This window comes from Galeopterus variegatus, unplaced genomic scaffold (assembly GCF_000696425.1).
Source record: "Galeopterus variegatus unplaced genomic scaffold, G_variegatus-3.0.2 Scaffold4248, whole genome shotgun sequence".
Lineage (NCBI taxonomy): Eukaryota > Metazoa > Chordata > Mammalia > Dermoptera > Cynocephalidae > Galeopterus > Galeopterus variegatus.
In genome coordinates, this window is record NW_007730359.1 from 99,351 (window position 1) to 106,043 (window position 6,693).

At 39.7% G+C, this 6,693-nt stretch overlaps 1 pseudogene; it reads left to right on the top strand.

Annotated features, from left to right (window-relative positions):
• Positions 1–5,729: 5,729 nt before the first annotated feature.
• LOC103602664 lies at positions 5,730–6,300 on the top strand (annotated as a pseudogene).
• The last annotated feature ends 393 nt before the right edge of the window (positions 6,301–6,693 follow it).

Genomic DNA, 6,693 nt, shown 5'->3' on the forward strand with positions numbered 1-6,693 from the left:
GCCTGGAAAAGTCATAGAGAACAATATCTCAGCTTTGACTAGTCTTGTCAGGGACTATACAAATATAATCTAAATTATGTCTATATATGCAAGAAAAAAGAAAAGGAATGATATTCATCTTCTTTGGCTTTTGATTTCCTTCTATGATGTTTTATCTACATTATCAGTCCTAATGTCTTAAATGTGCTTAATTCATTTTCATTTTCAAAATATTTTTATATTCAGATGTTTTCTTTCTTTTTTTAAAAAAATCGAATTATAACTGATTATACATATTTTTTGGGTTCAATGTTGACGTATGTTGGTCAAATCAATATTATTAGTATATACATTATTACAAATCATACTTACTCTTTATGCCCCTTATCCAATTTCTCCCCACCCCTCTGTCCCTCCCTTCTCCCCCGTCTGGTAACCCTAGATTTCTTCTCTCCTTCTGAAAGAGTAATGGTTTCTCTGTTGTTTTGTTGCCTAGATGATCTCTCCAGTGCTGAGAGAGGTGTGTTCAGGTCTCCCACTATTATCATAGAGCAGATGCTTCTTCTGTCACTCTGGAATGGGCTTTGTGAAGAGAGACATCTTCTTCTTTTCTTTATCTCTGCTGGTGACTCTCCTTGTGTCAATACACTCAAGTGCCTGGAAGGCCATCTGCATAGTGGTTGTGGTGTCTAGCCACTTTTGCAGCAGCTGTGGCTATTGTGGTGGCTGTGCTGGGCCACCCACATGGAACTGGTGTTTTTGGCATGCTCCTTGCCTGGATGTGGGAGGAGGGATCAACCCCAGATTCATGCCTCAGGACCCTGGGTGGGCCCCATGGCAGCAGCGGCATGTCTGGAGACAGGAGGAGGGGTCAGTCCCTAGCTCCATCTGTTTATACATTCTAAGATGCTGTTACAGAGCAGTTGGGTGAGAGGGGGAGAGAGAAAGGGGGAGGGAAATAGGGTGGGAAAAGGAGGAAGGAGGAGGGGCATGGTTGAGGCCTACGGCACCCCCCTCATTCCTGAAGGGCAGACCATGGGGCTTCCAGTGGTGTCTTGGTCATTGTTGGGCTGAATGCAGTTGTCAGGAGGGTGTGGCTAGAGCCCTCGGCTCTCCACTGCCCTGGCTTGGGAGACTAGGGGGCTTTCAGCAGTGGTTTGGTGGTCATGGCTGGGCTGGGTGCCAGTGCTGGGGGGGGTTGGCCAAGGCCCCCGGCCCTTCCCACTCCCTGGCTTGGCAGTCCAGGGGGCTTCTGATCCTTCTAAGTTTTATAGGTGTTCTTTGGTGAAGTGAGACCTTTACTAGTTAATATCAAACTTTGTCTCTGGTCTGTGGGTATTTTGTTTTTTCTTTTAGTTCTGTGTTGGATTATTTGCTATTCCCACCACTTAAACTCTACATTGAAACTAATTTTTTGTCCTTTGCTTACTTCTAAGATAGGGGAACTTCCTGTGGGGACCAGCACTTGAGCTCTGTGGTTGAGCTAAATTGTTGCTTTGCTGCTGATTCCCTGGGGAAGGCTTTTTGTGCAGCTCAGGTTTTAATGCTTGTTTTTGTAGGTACTTCCAGGTCTTGTGAGATCCAGTACACCTGGGTTGTGTAGAAACTCTGGTCTGGGCCTGAGTCTTTTCAGCAAACTGCATCCCCTGCAGTTCCTGGTCAGAGTGGTCCTGTTCTGATTGGAGGGCAGATCAGGTCTGTCCTTGCTGTGCCCCAGTGTTCCCCTGGTGGCCCGTCTCCCCCACCATCCGTGTTCCAAACACTTCCCATGGGGCGGGCTGTGTGCCGGTCCCTTGAGATGACACACCAGCTTCTGAGTGGCTCCTTTTTTCAGTTGTTGTGGCTGCTCATTCCTATGTGGGTCCATGGGAACCTTATTAGTGGTCTTGCTGGCCCGGGGGACATAAAGGCCCTCTTCTACCTTGCTGCCTCCAAGCAACTTCATACAAAGGGCACAGCTGTGGCTTTTGCCAGCTCTTGTTCTGTGCACTCACCAGCTCCAGCCTTGAAGCATCTGGGACTCGAGATGGTAGGAGTAATCCTTTCTTCCTCTCATTGTGACTTCTGCCTTCATGGACTCCATAGATCTCTCCTTCTTTTCCCCTGAGCTCTAGCAGCCTCATCTTGGCTGTCATTGCTTCTTAATAGTTGTAAATTAATGGGAGAGAGTGACACTGGGGACTGCCTATTCTGCCATATTGACCGGAAGCCCCTACAGATGTTTTCTGACTTATGATTTTTTGACTTTACAAAGATACAAAACCTTCGCCCTTTTTTCCTTCCTTCCTTCCTTCCTTCCTTCCTTCCTTCCTTCCTTCCTTCCTTCCTTCCCTCCTACCTCCCTCCCTCCCTCCTTTCACTTACATTCCCCTCCCCTCCCTTTTCTTCCCCCCTCCTTCCCTCTCTCCCTTCTTTCTTTCTTTTTTTTTTGGCAGCTGGTTGATACAGGGATTGAACTCTGGACCTTGATGTTATCAGTGACACACTCTAACCAACTGAGGCAACAGACAAGGCTCAAACCATCACAATTTCAATGAAATATATAGTATTTGATAAATTACAGAGATATTCAACTCTTTGTTATAAAATAGGACTTGTGTTAGATGATTTTGCCCAACTGTAGACTAATGTAAATGTTCTGAGCCCATTTAAGGTAGGCTAGGCTAAGCTGTGATCTTTGGTAGGTTAGGTGTATTACATGATTTTTTGACTTATGATATTTTCAGCTTACGATGAGTTTATTGGTACGTAACACCATTGGAAGTCAAGAAACACCTGTATTCATAGTTATCAATGATCTAGAACAATTATTAGATGGAAGTATAGCATTCTGGCAATTTGTCGGGGCACACACTTTGCTTAACATAACAGAGCCATTGGACTAACAATGGATAAAGGTGACATTGAAATCCTCTTAATAATGCTTTCCTAGTATGTTTAGTAGGTGAAGGTTAAATAAATAGTTTGTACACTCTGGTAAAATTGTTCATTTGAGATTTTCCATTTCTCTCACTTAAGTTGTCAATCTTTCTTTGTCATGATAACACCTTTTGTATCAGCTGTGACCTTTGGCTTCAGTTTTCTAACGCTGACACTGGAGATCTTTTCTTTTTTCTTTTTTTGATTTCACAATTTCACCTTTATCATTATCTTTCAGCTTGGGTTCAGCAGAGTCTAAGCTAATTTATAAATATGAAAGAGTAAGCAGAGAGCCCCATGTCTTTCCATTGAGTAAGGCTCTTCCTTGTGGAGAGAGATGATGACTATTTTTTTAAATTGTTGTGTCTGCCTCTGAAGGTTTAGGTCTACCTTAAAGATGACATTTTGTATTGGAATAGAACACGATGAAACAAGATAGAAAGGTCTTGGACTTAAAGGGCAGAGAAAGAGACATGCCATTCTGCAGGGGATAGTGGGATTAGTGAACACCTGCAAAGAATCAGTCAAGTTGAGTTGTGAAGTGAATAAACATCATTTGTATTCATGATCTCATCACATTAGTGAAGATATTGTGTAAATAGGACAGTGGTTGAGGAGGAAATTACTTTTCAGGCATATTCTTAAATCCCGTCAGTTTTTGTAAAGGGTAGAATCTCTTTTTCTGAACACAAGAGGAAGGTCAATTGATGTCTGTAATGGAAAAGTTTTTTAAAATGTGGCATTGTCATCTAAAAAAGCTTGCTTGGAAACTTTTTTTCTCTTCAAACGTCATTTTTTTCCAGGAAGAGATAATAAACTTAAAAAAAATGCTATGAGATATATTAACATGCTTGTAATTTCAACTTCTATGTAAAAAAAAAAACCTTTTAAAAAAATCATACTTTGTCTAAGCAATTGCTGAGAAAAAGATGTGTTTAAATTCCACCTGATCTAAGAAACAGATTATAAAAGATTGGAAAGGAAGGGGGTACTTTTCATAACTGTTTTCCAGTTAAAACAAAACAAAGACAGCTAATTAAAGAGATAGTAACCGGACAAATGAAATGGAACTTTCTTTTATTTTGTGCTAAAAATGGGAAAGGAAGCAAGAGAAGAGCCCTGAATGTGAAAAAAATCTTTTCTTTGATTAGCTGAGCACAATCAAAAGGGAAATGGAAAGATATTGACAAAGTCAAAGTTAACCTGCAATGATTTTGAGACTGTTTCCCTGCAGTCATGGAAATATGGACCCTAATATGTATCTGGAAAGCATTTGTACTCTAAAGAAAAATCTGATCAAATCTATGAGAAAATTACACAATGAAGTGTTTATACTTTAAGTTTGATATAAAAGGTAACAAATTTATTGTTAGAGCAAGTTCTAGCAAATGATGGCATGTGGGCCTAATTTGGCCTGCAGCCTGGTACCAAGTAAACGAGGAATGAATTTTACGTTTTTCAAGCGTTGTAAAAACAAAACAAACAGAAAAACAGAAACATCCACAAAGCCTAAAATATTTATCAGGCCCTTTACAGAAAAAGTCTGCTGATCCTTGTTTTAACTAAAGAAACTTTTTAAAGAAAATGATCTATCTAACCATTTAATGTTTGGGTTTGTCTATTTTTAAACTCCTTTAAAAAATAAAACAGGGATATTCTCTGGAAAAGCTTGGTGTATTTCTGCAGTGATTGGTGCACTATTGGGCTCTGTGGTCACTTGTCTGGGCTCTGCTCTCTTCCTTACTAGCTATGTGACTTTATACAAGTTACTCAACTCTTCTGAGAGTCTTTTCCTTGCTAGCAGTATATGTATATGATTATGAAATCTACTTTGCAGGGTTTTTGCAAAGATTTTTTAAAAAGCGTAATACCTTTTATTTTATTTTATTTTTATTTAATTGAAATGTATTGATCGTACATATTTATGGAGTATTGGGTTATATTTCAATACATGTACACAGTGCGTAGTCATCAAATCAAGGTGGTTAGCTAATTCATCATTGCAAAAATTTATCATTTGTGATGAGAACTTTTAAGCCCCTCACATTTTAGCTATTTGAGAACATGCAATAAATTGTTGTTAATTATAGGTGTCTAGCAATACTGTACACCACTAGAACTTATTTTTCCTGTCTAGCTGTAACTTTGTGTCCATTAACCAACCTCTCACTATCCGCCTTCATTTCCCTTCCCACCTCTAGTGACCACAGTTCTACTCTCTACTTTGTAAAGATTAAATGGGATCATAAGTGTTAATGCTTAGCAGCATATGACACAAAACAAATGCCCAATAAGTGTTAGCAATTATTTGTGAAACTGTTAGATGCAGGCATTGGGAATTATGGCAACAAGGAAGCAAATTTATGGTGTCACACAGGTAGTATTTATTAGTTATTATATCTGCCAAAAGACAAAATTAAAATAAATTTAGTTTAAACTTCAGGTTGGCTTTTATCTGTGAGTCTAGAATCAGGCAATACCTCATTCTATAAAATTGAATGAATGCTTCGATGAGCTAAGCAGAGGGGCTTGGCTTTATAGACAGAAAAGGGCTGAAGAAAGCAGAAATAGAACAAAAAGCAGATTGTTTCAAAATTACTTTCTCTGCAACAGTTAAAGCAGAGTGTTCTCATTGGGTTGGGCTCTGTGGAAGGTGTACTGCTATCTGCGTTACTGAAAAAGCTTTCACAAGTGTGGAAAGAAAGGGCTTGCCACCAGCTTGGGCTTCTAGGATGCTTTCTCTCAGCTGGGAAGGATTTTGATGTTAATTGGAAATATCTCCAGAAGCTTTAAGAAGCTGTAGAGGTGAAGTAAGTCGGTAAAAGACCAGCATGGAAATCCTATACTCTGAGCCCATCTGCCAGGCTGCCTATCAGAATGACTTTGGTCAAGTGTGGTGCTGGGTGAAAGAAGACAACAACTATGTCAATGTTCAAGATGGCTTTAATGCAGACACTCCCCTGATCTGTGCTTGCAGGTGAGGACATGTGAGAATCGTTTCCTTCTTTTAAAAAATGCTGATGTCGACCTCAAAAACCAGAAAGAAAGAACCTGCTATTATTATGTTGTGAAGAAAAAATTTACCTTCTTTGATTATCTATTCATTATCATCTTGATGTCTGTCCTGCTTATTGGGTATCTCCTCATGGTATCAAAGACAAAGCAGAATGAGGTTCTTATACAAATGCTACTTGATGCTAGCATTGAAGTTAATGCTACAGACTGTTATGGCTGCACTGTGTTCCATTTTGCCTGTGAAATGAAAAACTGGTCTCTTATCCCTCTGCTTTTGGAAGCCCTACAGACCCAACAATAAAGAATAAGCATGGTGAGAGCTCACCAGATATTGCCTGGAGATTAAAATTTTTCTAGATTGAATTAATGCTAAGGAAAGCTTCTTAATTCTATGACTTCACAGGTGGAGACATAGACAAAATTAATGGACTAGATGCTATCTCACAGCTTGGTCTGTGGGTCACTCAATCTGAATGTCACTGTTTTATGGGGGTGATTGCTGTGGTTAATGTTTTTAAAGGGAATTGTATTTATAATATTTTTTACTCAGTGAAGTTCACCGTGGACATAATATTTCTAGGGGAAATATTAAAGTTGTTGAAATCTCTACTTTAGTTAAAAAAAAAGTGACGTTTCGCATTCAGTATCCTCTGGAAAAGAGGACCAGAGTTACCCAAGATAGTGTTCTCTCTTCCCAGTTCTGTCACTCTTATAAAGATGCTGTCCTGTCTATGTCATGTCCTAGGAAACAAACCGTTCTTCTCATGCTCCTTTGAGAGG